Source organism: Notechis scutatus, chromosome 3 (genome assembly GCF_049901735.1).
Source record: "Notechis scutatus isolate UNSWTSFEM ecotype Mainland chromosome 3, rNotScu1.2, whole genome shotgun sequence".
NCBI lineage: Eukaryota > Metazoa > Chordata > Lepidosauria > Squamata > Elapidae > Notechis > Notechis scutatus.
In genome coordinates this window covers 88,992,436-89,008,383 of record NC_142011.1, presented here as the reverse complement: position 1 = coordinate 89,008,383, position 15,948 = coordinate 88,992,436, and positions in this window count along the sequence as shown.

Genomic DNA, 15,948 nt, shown 5'->3' with positions numbered 1-15,948 from the left:
GTTCAGTTTTGTTTACCTCAACAAGTTGTTCATTGCATTTGATAAGTTAGCAACCCAGTTGTTAAGTGAATCTGGCTTCCCCATTGACTTTGCTTGTCAAAAGGTTGCAAAAGGTGATCACATGACCTTGAGACAAAGCAATGGTCATAAGTATGAACCAGTTGCCAAGCATATGAATTCTGACCACATGATCATGGGGATGCCACAAAGATTGTAACTGTGAAAAAAGTCACTTTTTTTCAGTGCTGTTGTAACTTTGAACAGTCACTTAATGAACTGTTTTAAGTCGAGGAGTATCTGTATCTAATATGTATGAATGAAAAGTTGCTATAAATTTGCTACAGTTGCTACAGATGGCAGCACTGATTCACTTGAAGCTCTACCATGTTCTTGTGTATCTGTTCTTTCACTTCAGTTGGTGGGCAGCTGCTCTATGAAAATATTGTGTTGCTGCTGTGAAATGGAAGCCTCTAGTGACAACTTTGTCAGTGGGCTTTAAGCAATGCACTGTGATTGAATGGTTGGTGACCAGAGTCCCCTTAGTTGACATTAGCTACTAAATGTAGGTAGTTTATGGTAATGATTGTGTGATATGAGTACTGTGCACCCCAAGCCAAAAATATCTAAATATGATAAACCAGGAAGATCTGATTTGTGTGATCAAGAATGAAGTGGATGACTTGTGATAACTGGTGAGATGAGAAAGAGTGTTGAACTGATTAGGAACAATTGTCATATCAGTAAAAGAGAAAAAGAGAATGTTTATAGTATTGAATGAAGAGGTCTGAGCTTGGTTGTTTTCTTGAACATGTTTCATTACCAAACTGATCATATTATCAAGGATACCACAGTTCACTAAAAAAAGTGTCACGTGCTATATCAGGGTAGCATTGCACAGCAAGGCATGAATCACATCATTAATATAAGATTTGTGGAAGATGAGCTCCTCACCTGCTGATGGCAGAGATAAAAGCTTCAGTAGTTGTAATTTGCCACCAATTATTATTTGCCAACAATTATTATGAAGGTAAGGAATTTCTTCACAGCATAATGTCAGCCTAGAAAACGTTATTAGCCCAGAAATGAAGTGTCAATCCATGAAATGTCATCACAGAGCTTCGCCTACAGAAAAAATAATCCAATATTTGAAGTTAGAGTTGTCGGGCTTGCAGATTTTGGGGATTCAAATAGTATTATTTACATGGATTTCCTTGAACTTCACACTGCTGTCAACTCTGACTGCCATAGCGCAACACTCAAAAAACTTTACAACAATGGATAAAACAGAGTTTAATCACAAGGAAATGTTGCTGCATGTCAAAAATAGCCTTCACACCTTAAAAGCCACCCAAGTGGCAATTATACAGTTGGGTCTCAGCATCTTACTTCAACTGTCATACACTCCAGCGCTTCCATCTTTTCCCCCAAACCCTCATAGAAAGTCCTCAGATACTGGAGGGGTTTTTGGTCTTGTGACTGAAACCTGACTCACCTAAAGCAACCAGATCACGCTGAAGTTACATAATTTTATTTTCATGCACATAGTCAATAATAACAATAATAGAGAGAGCCAATTTGGTCCAGTGGTTAAGGCACCAGAATAGAAACCAAGAGACCATTAGTATTATTCTTACTTTAGGTATGAAAGCTGGCTAGGTCACCTTCAGTCAGTCTCTCTCTCTCTCTCTCTCTTTACTCTCTCTGTCCCTCCATCAGTTTCGGGGTGATAAGCAGACAACAGACATGCCTGAACCTGCAGTTTTGCAAGTAGGGTCTTCCAGAAGCGTGCCGTAAATTGTACCCCCCGATCTGATACCATGTGGTCTGCTAACCCATGCAACTGGAAAACATGGGAGACAAACAAGTGAGCCATTATCTTGGCCAATGGAAGACCCGCACATGGAATAAAGTGGGCCATTTTAGTCAACATATCCACCACTACCAAAATGGTTGTGGCACCATTTGATGGTGGTAACTCAACGAGGAAATCCAATCAAACTGCCCCCCATGGTTGTTCTGGCATGGGAAAGGGCTGCCAGAGACCAGGGTGCACACCAGGAGCATACTTGGCTTGGCGACAGATCCCACAAGACACCACATATTTCCACATTTCAATGCCTCGAAAGCTGCCTGCTCCTCAGCACCCCAATGGAACTTCTCCCCCTTCTTGAGCAGATTAGAAAGGGGAGCAGTCAAGGCAGCAAAGCAGGGAATAAATATGCGGTAGTAGTTCGCAAACCCCAACAGTTGTTGCACATCCTTAACCCGCTGTGGAGGTTCCCACTCCTGCAACGATTGTATTTTTTCCAGGTCCATTTCCACCCCAGCAGGTGAAATACAATGTCCCAAGAAGTCAATCGTGGTTTGTGCAAACTGACACTCCTCATGTTTAGCAAACAGGTGGTTATCACACAAACGTTGCAACAGCAGCCACACATGTTGCCAATGTTCCTGCAGGGAGTCTGAGTAAATTAAAATGTCATCTAAATAAATGACCATGAATTGATCCAACAAATCACAGAAAACATCGTGCATGAAATGCATGAACACAGCTGGGGCATTGGTTAATCCAAAAGGCATCACAGTATACTCAAAATGCTCGTACCTCATCCAGAAAGCTGTTTTCCACTCGTCCCCTGCACGAATGCAAACCAGATTGTAGGCCCCATGCAAGTCCAACTTTGTAAAGATCTTAGCTTGACGAAGCCGCTCAATCAGTTCAGGGATGAGGGGAAGTGGGTACCGATTCCTCACTGTGATTGCATTCAACTTGCGGTAATCACAACACAAACGTAGCTCCCCCGAGTTCTTTTTTACAAAAAGCACCGGTGCAGCCAATGGGGAGGTAGAAGGCCAGATAAACCCTTTCTGGAGGTTCTTGTCAATAAAATCCCACAACGTGGCCAACTCCGGTTCTGACAGGGAATATATCCGACCCACCAGCAATTTTGCATCGGACAGCAAGTCGATTGGACAATCATACTCCTGATGCGGAGGCAACTTATCTGCCTCCTTCTCCCCAAACACATCAGCAAAGTCCACCAACTCCGCAGGTAGATCCAGGTCCACAGGCGGAGCCACACTCCCTGCACAGGAGCGCAAGCAATGGTTGGCACACTTCCTATCAAGAAACTGCACAGCTCCAGATGATCAGACAATCTGTGGGTCATGGGCCTGTAACCACTCCAAACCCAGCACCAACAGAAAATGAGGCACTGTGGTAACATAGAACACGGTTTTCTCCACATGCTGCCCAATATGCATGCAAAGGGGTTTGGTTGCAGCAACCACAGGTCCCGAATGAAGGAGCCGAACATCAATCATCTCTACCATTGCTGGGGGGGACACCTGTTGCTGAGGAATGAACCACTGCTCTACAAAATGAGCATCCATAAAATTGGCTGTGGCCCCTGAATCAACCAAAGCTTGGATTTCCACCACTCCCACACCAGGCACGAACACACTTGCTGGCAGCACAAGATGTTCACCAATAACAATTGTGGTGGAGATATCAAAGGTGGCGAGGATGGCAAGGTTGGTGAATATGGTGGGCCTAAGGATTTTACACTCCGACCTACAGACTCCCATAGGCCGAGTGATACTCATTTCCTGCCACCACAGGCGTCGCTGCTGTGGATGTCTTTACAGGACACTTGGCTGCAAAATGGCCTCGATTGCCACAATAGAGGCATAAACCATCACCATGACATCTCTCCTTTTCTACTTGAGTCAGGCAAGGGTGGCCAGCCCACAACTGCATGGGTTCCTCCAAAGGCACTTCCACCAAGGGTGACATCTTGCTGGAAACAGATACGGTCTCTGTCCTTCGTTGCACCCGTCGCTGCTGAAGTCTAGCATTGATACAAAGACACAAATGCATGAGCTCCTGAAGGGTGCAAGGGCATTCAGTGCACGCCAACTCATCCAGGAGCTCCAACAACAAACCCTCCTGGAACTGGTCTAATAGTGTTGCCTCATTCCATTGTACATCCTGAGCAACCACCCGAAAACTAGCAATATAATCCATGAGTGAGCCACGCCCCTGCTTCAACTCTCTCAAACGTCTGTTTGATGTTTGGCTTCCAACAGGGTCCTCACACATGGCCTGAAACTGATGGCAAAACTCAGCATAATTGTCCAACACCTGATTGTGCTGGGTCAGCAGAGGCGTTGCCCAATGTGCTGCAGAGCCTGACAACAAACTAATCAAAAACCCCACCTTATCCCAGTCAGTGGGAAAGTCCTCAGGCCGAAGGCTCGTGTAAAGCTGGCACTGCCCCAAAAATGCTGGAAATTGGGCCAGTGAACCATCAAATTTATCTGGCACTGCCACTGGGCATTTTCGGCGTGGCCGGGCAGCTTGCATTTGTGCCACCTGTGCAGTCAAAAGAGCCACTTGCTGGGTTAACTGGGCAATCTCTGCTCTGAGCTGATCCATGGTCATCCCACAAAAAGCAAAAATAAGTTGAAGGGGTGGCTGGAGTCAAAATGTGATGACCCGTAGTCTCTCAAAATAACCCAAAACCCAAAACATACATTAAAGTCCGGTAAGGCCTTCAACTTAACTTCACTGTTTTATTAGGCACAGTTTAAAGTCACAAAAATAAATAATGAGGCAAAAAGAAAACCAAAACAAACCGCATTGACGAGAGTTCCAAAGCAAGCCAAGATAACTAATCATAAACTCCAGGAAAATAACCGAGGAGAGTCCATGGGAAGAACGCCAGCAAAGATAAACCTCTTTCAAAGTAAACACTAAACTTTGACTCCAGCAATTCTAACTGCGTAGTTACAAACTTGTATACATAGCTCCCAGCTGCAAGCCACGAGGAGGATCATGATAATCTCCTCTTGAGTAGACCTCACTTTTCCCTGATCCTCTCCTCCCTGCGTGACCTAGGATGGATAGGGGATGGGCCTGGATCCTCCTCTGACTGCTCAGCCAGCCTCTGCCCTTCCCCAGCCTCCTCCACCACCTCTGAAACCACACTCCCACTCCCTGTTGGCTGTTCCTCCTCTTCCTCAGAGTCAGTCTCCACCAGGGGCATGACACTTCCTCTCTCCCTCCCTCCCCCCCTCTCCTCAACCCATTTCACAGGATTGTTATTGTGGGGAAAATAGGAGGAATGAATATTAGGTATTTTCACTGCCTTCAGTTATTTATAAATAACTAGCCGATAACCTGATGTTGCCAGGGTATTTATTTATCCCAATCCTGTATTAGACAGGAAAATCCTGTAGTTGGGACTCAGCTGTTGTACTGTCTCTCATGCAGCATTGCAAGTCTTCTATTCCTCTCCTCGGGAGTTTCTTGTCTACGCTGGTCTTTCATTTTTGTAGCATTTGATTGCACTTGGCCAATCCCCTGACATTTCCTTGGAGGGCTGAGAGGGAGCCCCCTTGTGGAGTGAAGCCGTTACCATGGCAAGTCCACTGTGCTGTACAGTAGAAGCCATTTTAAGGCACACACAACCCCTGAGGGGTGTTAGGGGTGTTTTACCCACACAGTATTGGTTTCCAGAGGGAAAGTCATCTGTGTACCAAGTTTGGTTGAAATTGCTCAAGGCAGCCCAGTATTATGCTAGAACATACACACACACACACACACACACACACAGAGAGAGAGAGAGAGAGAGAGAGAGAGAGAGAGATAAGAAAGGTGGGATAAAAATCAAATACGTACATACATACATACATACATACATACATACATACATACATACATACATACTGTGATGACCCGGGGCATGGCACAAAGGCAATACAGTCAAATAAGCAAGAAATGTCCCTTTAATATCTCCAACTTTACCCCCAATGTCCAGGTTACCTTTGGCTGGAGAAAAAACTCTCCCAAGAATAGTCTTTAAGTACAGGAAATTCAGTCTGAAAACAAAGTACATACAAACTATAAATAAAAATCCACACAAACCACGCTGCAGTAATTAACTTGACAGGACAGGAGAAGGAATTGCAGACTAGAAAGCCCAGCAAAACACACACAGTTGGGAAGATGCCAGGAACCCAGATAAGCTCGATGATACCAGATAATTCATGATTTGCTCTCAACAACTATGCTGTGCGCAGCTTCCCTTTTTAAACACTGTGTTCCCCACTGCAGCTAATGAAGGGAATCAGGGCCCTTTCCTCCCCTGTAAGCCACGCAACTCACGTTGCTCCCTTCTCCATTCCTCCCTGTGTGCCCTAGGATGAAGAGGGGGTGGGCCTGGGTCTTCCTCTGAGTTCCCTCTCCCTTGTTCTACCTTTTCCCTGCTCTGCCCAGCCAGCCTTTGTCCTTCCTCAGTTTCTTCCACAGCCAACGGAGCCACACTCCCACTCCCTGTCAGCTGCTCAGCCTCCCCCTCCAAATCAGATTCCGACAGGGGCACAACACATACATATATAATATAGTATATATTCGATGGCTGAGAGGCTGAGAGGCTGTGAGCAAAAGAAAAACTACATACTTTTGGTCCACTATATTGTAAACTAAAAGTGAAGGCAAAAGAAAGAAAAAGGCAGACCCAATGGACATCACAATGTGCCATTGGGATATTTCAAATACACTCATCCCTGTGACCTGATTATTATTTATCTCTTCCTCCTAGGTCACCATACTATCTTTGAGATATGGCTAATGAATATAAACCATTTGGATTACTGATCCCTGTCTGATTCCTCCTCCTGTTGCCCTCCAGGGTCAATTCAGTTTATTGTGAATGTTTCTTTACAAGGGTCCTTTAAGCAGTGCACGTGAATGGGGCGAGAGTTTCTCATAGTAATGAATGCAGCTCACATAGGTTTGGGTGGAGATGACCTTTCAGCACCACACTTCCTTTCTCTTCTGTGTAGAGGAATGTTTTTGCATGGAGGAGTGCATTTTTGTGGTTGCAAAACCTGTAGCAGTTCAATGAAGGAAGCTCATCATGGTTCACAATAGGCAGAAATTAAGATGTCTGAAAGTTTTTTTTCACAGCACCCTGGGTAGATTTTTACCCTTTTTCAGTGTTGGAAACCAGAAGTATGGTTGTGTTCTTAGTATCACATTCTTTAACAAAAGCACAGAAACACATTATAGCAAACTTAAGAATGTATTAGGTACAATTTTTTTGCAACATTGCCTTGTTAATAAAGTTGGCAGCTTCATAAAATTTACAGGTATCCCTCATTTATCAACTGCTTTGCACAGCAACTGTTTGCAATTATGACAATGATGGAAAAGTATCTTTGCAAGCAGTCCTCATATTTACATATTTGCAGGTCTGCAAAGCAAAGGAAAGCTGAAGTAAGGTCATAAGCACAATGTGCTTCACTTAATAACCCAGTTGCCAGTTCCAGTTGTGGTTGCAAAGTGAGTACAACCTGTACTAAAAAAAAAAAAGATCCCCAGATTGTAAACTAAGATCCTGGGACACTATTTTATATAGTCCAACCTCAATCTATCTAGTTTCTTGAGGGACATCACTGGCCCAGGGTTTCAGATTGAAATCTTTGTTGAAAACCGTCATACAGTGGGGGAGTGGGGGGAATGAATGAGAAGAGACAGGTAGGAATATAATTTTTACAAGAAAGTATTTCTGATTCTGGCACCTGCGTGACAGAAAAATAACCTTTTAGGAAATAACATAGTGTTAGGAAAATCTGTCTTAGCTTAGAGGCTGCAATGTTTTCTCCTCCATTATTATGGGTGGAAATGATAGAGAAGATAGAGATAGTGATAGCAAGAGAGAGAGAGAGACAGAGACAGACAGAGAGAGAGACAGACAGACAGACAGACAGACAGAGATTAGAGATTAGAGATAAGAGGTAAAGGTAGAGGTAGACAGTCAGAGAAAGAGTCAGAGATGGAGACAGAGATGGAGAGATATGAGAGAGTCAAATGAAAATGGACCAAAAATAGATGACAAAGTGAACTGAACTGTGAGAGGAACACTGCAATGAAAGTCCTAAAAGGGTCAGTCAAGTCAAAGGAAGAAGCTCATCCCAACCATGAAAAGTAAGTCTTTTAGATAAGCAAAAAAAGATAAAAGATAAAAGCTCAGCATCCACTCTGCTAACAGTTTCTACATCTATTGCCCATAAAGGTTTGGTAGATGTAGAAAGCTTCTGCCTGCAAAGATGAATTCAAACCATCTGTCCAAGAGATTTCTGTATAGATGTAGCTTTAAATGTGGTATCTTTGGCAGAGATGAACCGCTTTTGAACTACACAGCCTTTTTTGCATCGCAGAAACAGCAGCGAGGGGTCCATAAAAATCAGCAGTGTATGGATTCTGTAGGAAATGTTTCTTGCAATGGGACAGGAAGAAAGAGGTAATCTTGGCAAAAGTTTGGAGTTCATTTGTCAAGTTAGTAACTTTTTCCTCATCGGCTAACATAACATTAGCATTATTTGAATTTTACAGTGCATCTGAGAAGTTGAAACTATATGCTTAATCCTGAAGCTACATATTTTGTGTATAATTGGTATGTGTGTGTGTGTGTGCGTGTGTGCGCGCATTGCATATACACTGCATTGCACTAAGAGGAATACAATACCCAAATTACTCAGATCATTGTGCATAAGTATTAAAAAGAGTCTTTTCAAACAGTGGAAAAGATTGGACACAGCTGGAATTTCAGCTGAAAGAACCATCAAACACAACCCTTTAAAATACTTCACTTTAAAACTGTCTATGCAAGAATATAGCATAATAAGGACAAACCAAGAGGGCAGCAAAATTTTGGAAGTTATGATTTCCAGATGGCTCTGGGATAGGAACACAGTAAAGCAGCTGTATGGATGTGATTTCTGTCCCACTTAGGTGTTTATCTCTAGAAATATGTCAGAAGGCTGCAAAGGAGTTCAAATTTTATTATTATCCCCCAATTCATGTTTTATGTGATAGGCTGAACTGCATCAAAAAAAACTGCCCGGCTCTAAATCTTGTATGAGGAGGAACCGAGTGTGTGTCACATTTATTAATGAGCCAATAAACACTTTAATTAACATTTGGAAGTTAAAGAACTGAAATACTATAATGAAATTGAGTGCTTCCAGCTAAATCCCATTTCCACATCTATGGAGGAGCTGAAACTTATTTACTGTCACGAGGATAGCTATCAATGAATGGGTATCAAAGCGCAAAAGAAAACTGTGAAATTCTGTTTTTGTATGGACAACATGGTTTAACACTGGCACTGTGATTGGGTTTCTGTCAATGGGACTCACCAGATCCTATGAAGGTTCTGTTCCTGTTTCAGAACATTCTTGCGTATCTTTGAGCCAAATCTGTCCACTGACACATCTATGAGAATTTTAAACATACTAGTCTGTCTTTTTATTTCTTCAACCCAAAATCTGATAGTTTTATTTTTTAAAAAACAAAAAACATTGATAAGGAAAAAATGTTATTGTAAGTAGTGTTGACCTCTTTTTTTTTTTAACCGAACGCAAGGGCCAATGAACTCATCGAACATAACAGGACATAACACAGAGAAGAGGATCAGTCACTTCCTGTTCAAATTCTCATCCAATACTTAAAGCAATTCTGTCACCGACCAATATTTCTCCTTCCCTCCCTTCCTATTTTGTCTTGAGGCTTTTGTTTAGTTACTGCTGTAAAGAAATGTTACATGCAGAGGTGGGCTTCAAAAATTTTAGCAAAGGGTTCTCTGCCTGGTTGCTGGGTGGGCGTGGCCATGGGGGCCATGGCCTAGTTGGCCTCCTGCACCACGGGGGGGGGGTGTTTTTGCCCTCCGGCACTGGAGGGTCTCTGGAAGCCAGAAATGGGCCCATTTCCAGCCTTCCTGAATTTCCGGGAGGCCCGTTTTTCGTCCTCCCTGAGCCTCCACGCGTACCCTGCACTTACTTGCATCCAAAATGGCTGTGTGAGGACTCCTGGGAGGGGCAGGGTGGGGTGGGCGGGGACAACCAGGAGTGGGATTTGGGGGTTCTCCAAACTGCACAGAATCTTAGCTAGGGGCTCTCCCAAACCTCTGAGTACCCTGGTTACGTTTACTTTTTCCTATTTCTGCAACTCCAAAACGGCATTGTATAGTAAAATGTACTTGCCAAAAAATGCAAATCTTAAACAAAATAAATTCATACTTAATTTATTGGGAATCTGTGCACTGAAGTTCGAATAGGTTTTCATGCAGACTTGTTTTTTGATTTTTTTGTTTTTTAAATGACAAAGTCATACAAGTTGGAATAGGATTAATTTTAGATTGGAAGACAGAGAAATTCGGGCAACATTGAATTGTCAGATTTCCCGTCAATAAAAAAAGGGGGGGGCTACGAAAGTACAGACGTATTTCAATCAGCCTTAGATTAAATACAGAGCAACAATAATCCCAAATTCTAACAATGGAAATTTAATGAAGCACATTTTAATTAGGCCTGCCTTGCTGTGGATGCTATTAGTATTGACACTAGAGAGCATCTGTAGCAAAGTGAAATGCAAGTAGATAAAGGTATCAAGTCAGGTACATAAATTAAGGATAGAACAGACTCACACACTACATTGGGGAAACAAAGATTAATTAAAATCAGCTTCTATTTATGCAGCAAAAGCTTCCAGCAAAGGGAGAAAAAAAAGCAGGGAATAACATCTCTGGAATAACAAGCTTTCTCTTTGTTTCCCCCTATTCTACCTTCCCTTAAGGATATATGTCATTGCAATCAACAACACCCCCCAAAACACCCCCACATCTGGCTCTCTGAGATTTTCAATCAAATCAACATTTGCATTATAAAGTGTTCTTTGTACAGGCATTGCAAAGCAGATGATAAACTCCCAGTAAAAATAAATAAATAAATGGAATCAAACAGTAATGAACTCAAGCAAAAGCAAATACGTTTTTTCAATGAGAAAGTATGGGGGAAGAGGCAAGGAGAACAGCCTTCTGCATTACTAATAGCAATGGGGAATTGAGTCCCACAGCCATGGATCAGAGTAAATAAAAATGAGCTCTCCTGACACATTCATAAAATAAATGGAGAGCCAAAAAAGAGCAATCAGGTAAACAGAGCAAGAGAATAAAAATGTGGCATGCACACATTACGGCATGTGCTGGCAATTCCTTTGCTATGGCTAATACCCTGTGGATTAAGGAATAACTAACCTGTAGTATTTAAAAATTAGTCCTACACCTGCTTTTGAAACTACTGAAGGACAACTTTATGGTCCACTAGAAACTCTGGATGGACTTGATTCTTGTCTCAAAGCAAATTTCCCCATAAAGACATGCTTAAACTTTAAACATACTTGCTAAGGGCACTATTTGTTCGATCTTTGGGTGTCTTATTCTTCCAAACTTTTAATTTATATTTTTTTTAAAAAAAACAACAACTTGGTTTTATAAGTGTTTGTCCTGTTTTTCAAATGCTTTCAGATAGATGTTTCACTTTCCAAGAAGGGAAATGTACTTCAATCAATTCTATCTTTCTTAATCAATTCTAGATGGAAGACGAAGACAATTAAAGAGATTCATCTAAAGCTACTACTGCATTAGTGATCTTGTATTGGAGACAACCATTAAAAAATTGTAAACCGTCATAGTGAGTTAGGCCCATCCGGACAGGCAGATAAAAGCAGACTGACAGAGTGATCTATAAAAGCTCTCAGCATTGATTGTAATAAAATTATCATCATCACTTTTTTAAAAGTCTGGAAGTTGAACTCGTCCTTGTGACTTAATGGACATATTTATACAGCTTTCTTGGCAATAGGATATATAGTTTGGCCTGCAGTCTGACTATTCATACAGTTCTCCCTTCCAAATATGTATCAGTTCAATTGATTATTACGTATTAGCTTCTGATGTCCTATAGAAGGGATCTGCAGCCCGTGGCTCTGGAGCCACATGTGGCTCTTTTGTCCCTCTGCTGCTGCTCCCTGTCGGCTGGCCCCTCCCCTCCCTGGCTGGCCCCTCCCCTCCCTGTCACTCTTTGCCTGGCCTGAGAAGATAAGGGGGGTGGCGGGGGATGGAGATTCGCTCCATATTCCAGAGCAGGAAGTGACTGGGTGGGAGTGAGTGACGTTGAGTTGGCCACACCCACCCAGGCACATTGGTTGTTAAATTATTGGCTCCCGGTGATTTTTGTGGGAAAGGGGTCCAAATGGCTCTTTGAGTGTTTAAGGTTGCAGAGCCCTGTCCCTACAGCATCCACTACTTGGTCTTACCTTCTGAGTTTTCGCAAGTTAGAATGTACCCCATTGGAATTTTTGTGGGAGGTGTTATAATTTTCTAATTCTAATTATGGTCAAAAAATTTAAATTTAAAGGGTGAAATGCAATGAAGCTTTCAGTATGTAATCTTAACAAATAACTCCATTGACTTCAGTAGGAAATATACTGACAAAGTATGTAGCTATCCTATTACTCTTAATCAAATAAACACTTGACCCTTCATTACAATATAGAGCACTTTAATCAAAGTTAGGTCCATTTAAATCATATCAAGGTCAAAAGAGAGAGTTGAGCACATACTTGTATTTCCTCCATAAACATCAATGTGGTTTTAAAAAGTGTCCAGTTTAGGCTAGAAAGTGTTGCCTTTGGAAAAATATCCCTTGATCAATTCTTTTAGAAAACTGTAATCCTATAATACTTGCCTGTGCAATGAACTGAAAAGGACCCCTCGTGCTAAACAGACACATATGTATTTATAAAGCATTGCTTTCAGAAGGAAAATTAAGCTGGTGACTCCTCAATGTGACTTAAAAAAGATTGGTGCATTTGAAATGAGGGCATAGGGAGGGGGAAAAATAGTATTGCGAGAAAACTGTAGGATTCAAAGTTTAGGCAACTTTTGTAACTTTCCCCAAACTTTAGTGTTGCACATAAATTGCCTCAGCTCTAGGTAAATACAAAGGATTAATCTCCGCTGCCAGAACTGTGCTGCATACAGACATGTTGTCCCTCGTGTAATACTACACTAGTTTTAAAGAAATTGGGTCTCACTATTTCTTGCCAGGGAAACAACACTGTGCTCAGCAATTCTTGTAATCTCACAGCGGAATAAACTTTCTCTTTGTTCAGGCTACCCTGAGGGAACATGGCAACGGCCAGTGGCGGCAACACAAATTACACTGGTCTAGATTTGCTTTTCTGTATTTCCCTGTAACCCACCACCATTCTCTCATTTTGTAAAAGGATTCAAAATTCTAATAAAATTAGATAGATGCGTGAGAGTGTGTGTGTGAGTGTGAGTGTGTGAGTGAGAGAGAGAGAGAGGGAGGGAGAGGGAGATGATAGAGATGGAGATGATAGAGATGGAGACAGACAGAGATAGATAGATGACATAGATATAAATAGAGTTATAAGAAAGGACAGCATTAAAAAACACATGTTCCTCTCCTGATACACACTCTTTGGAGAAAATTTCAGTAGCGGACTTTATCCTGGGGTAGAAATCAAGAGAAGATGTTTGACAGAAATTTTCCAAGCTATTTTATTTGAAATCCGACTTTGGCGGGGGGCAGGGAATCTTGTCACCTTCAGGCCGGGCCCCCATTAATGTTCAGCCCCTAAGGAAACACAACTTCAATCAAAAATAAGGGGAAAATAATTCCCCTTTCTTCTTTTACATTTATTAGCTTTTGATACTCCATTTATTTCTGTGAAAGGCAAATACGCATATGAAATCCAGTCCCAATAGGATCTTTAAAAGTGCATTGTTGCCTGATAAGGTAGCTAGACTGCATGATGGTTGGTAATGTGGAGTGTTGTTTTTAAAACCCTGAATGGCTTGAGTCCAAGTATAGCAACTTAAGGGATACCATTTCTTAGAAGATGGGTTTTTTCCTTGACTATGATATTAGAGAGAGGTAGCTGTCTCTCTACAATGTTCAAAATAACCACTTGAAAAGGGCAACCTTCCCAAAACATCTACTATATATTCATTTAGTTCATAATATGTGAAGCTCTCCTATAGTTAAGTCTCAGTTTAAAGTCCCAGATTGCACTTTGCAAGGAAATTTTTATCAGCATAGCCTGCCAGTGCAGCTTCTCCAAAGGTTGCTAACATGGATGAGATGTCTTCTCACACTGATCTCCAGACTGGTCAGTTGATATGGAAAGCAAAGCTCTCACCAAAGACAAAATAATATCAATATCCTGATATCAAGATGTTTTGCTATGTGTTCTTCTATCATTCCATGGCATTTATTACAAACACCAACAATGTTTCAGTCAGAAAGGCTGCAATAAAATAAATAGGCACAAAGACCTTTTTAACCAATATCATTTATTTATTTGCTTGTTTGTTTGTTTTTTTGCATTCCCCTAACAAAGGGAAGGGGAGAAGAATGTGGACTATGGTAGAGTGTCTGTTCTGTTTTGAAATGGCATTTATTTGTTTGTTTGTTTGTTTATTCATTTATTTATAAACCCCATTAACATGCAGATGGTGCATACTCTTTTTTGCCTTGCTGTTTAAAGATAATTGAAATGGCTGGAGGAGTTATGTGTGAACAAGGTTATTTGTATGGTTACAAAACCAATGTGTCTCTTCTTTAAGTACAACCCATTCCTTCATGATGTACTCACAAAATGGGAAGCTGGGTCACCACCAACAAGGTTTCAAGCATTCCCACTCTGATAACAAGTCCAATCTGACATTTGGGTTATTATCCCATACCAAATTAAATTTCTTATATTTCACCCTCTGAAGTTATTGTAAAGTAGCTTGATTGTATGCAGATCACAGTCTTTGCATATGCAAAACATTAAAAAAATATATCTCAGTTCATCAATGCATGTGATGATATCGTTAAACTAAGCACTACAAATAATTGGTTGCTCTTTTGTATGAGAGACGGAAAGAGACTGACTGTGTTATTGGCCAATATTATGTGGCTCCACTAAGGTTCTGGCAATTCTGTTAGGCAATCCATGTCTTTTTAGGGCAATGGCTATTGTAAGGTAATGAAACTAAGCTCCCATATGCACCACCATTTGAAAGCCAAGGATCATACTTTACTATATATCTCTCTCTGTCTCTCTCTTTCTCTGTTTCTCTCTGTTTCTCTCTCTCTGTATGTCTCTGTCTCTGTCTCTCTCTGTGTGTGTGTCTGTCTGTCTGTCTGTCACACACACACACACACACATACACACAGCTTGACTTACTTTTCTGAGCAATGCATTTTGACAAAGTATCTCATTACATGTATACATTACATTATAATAGACAAATTTATTATACATTATAATAAATTATAATAAATGCATTCTAATAAACAAAGTAGACATTATTTTTCTTAACAATTGAGTTTGGGTGTCCTTTTATATTTTTCTCTTTCCCCTTTGCTTTTTCTTTCTGTGTTTTTTTTTTTCTTAAGGCCAACCAACACAGTCAATCAAAACAGTCACAAGCATTTTTTTTCCTGCAGCTTTTTCATTGAAGTTCTAAAAATGGTTTATTGGGCTACAGAGAAATGATACAGCTGCCTTTCCATTATGATTTCTTAAAAGTGCTCAGGTGGGCAGTTTTACCTAATGCTTCCTGGATATTAGATGGACATTTCTGTGTCTTTTGTATGCAAAGTCTGTCTGTCTGTCTGTCTGTCTGTCTGTCTGAACCTCCCTCCCTCTCTCTTTCCAATCTCTCTTCATCACTTCTCAAGGAAGTTTGCCCAGAGCGGACAAGAAATGATATTATTTTCTTTTGCTTATTGGTTATCATTTATGTCCTGCTTTTCCACTTCTCAGAATAGCCAGCCCTTTAGGCATCTAATAATACTGAAAAAAGCAATAAAACAATTTTCCATAATTAAATCTGAAAAAGCAGAGCACATAATTGAAGCGTCAGGTTAAAAAGCCCACCTGAAGCATCTTAACTTCACTTAATGGCAAATGCAAAATACAGATGGAATAGCTCAAACGTCTCTTGTGACCAGTCTAGAATCCATCAAAGTTAAGACACAGAGAAAAGCGTCTCCATTAGAGCTTGGGATGTAGACAGCATA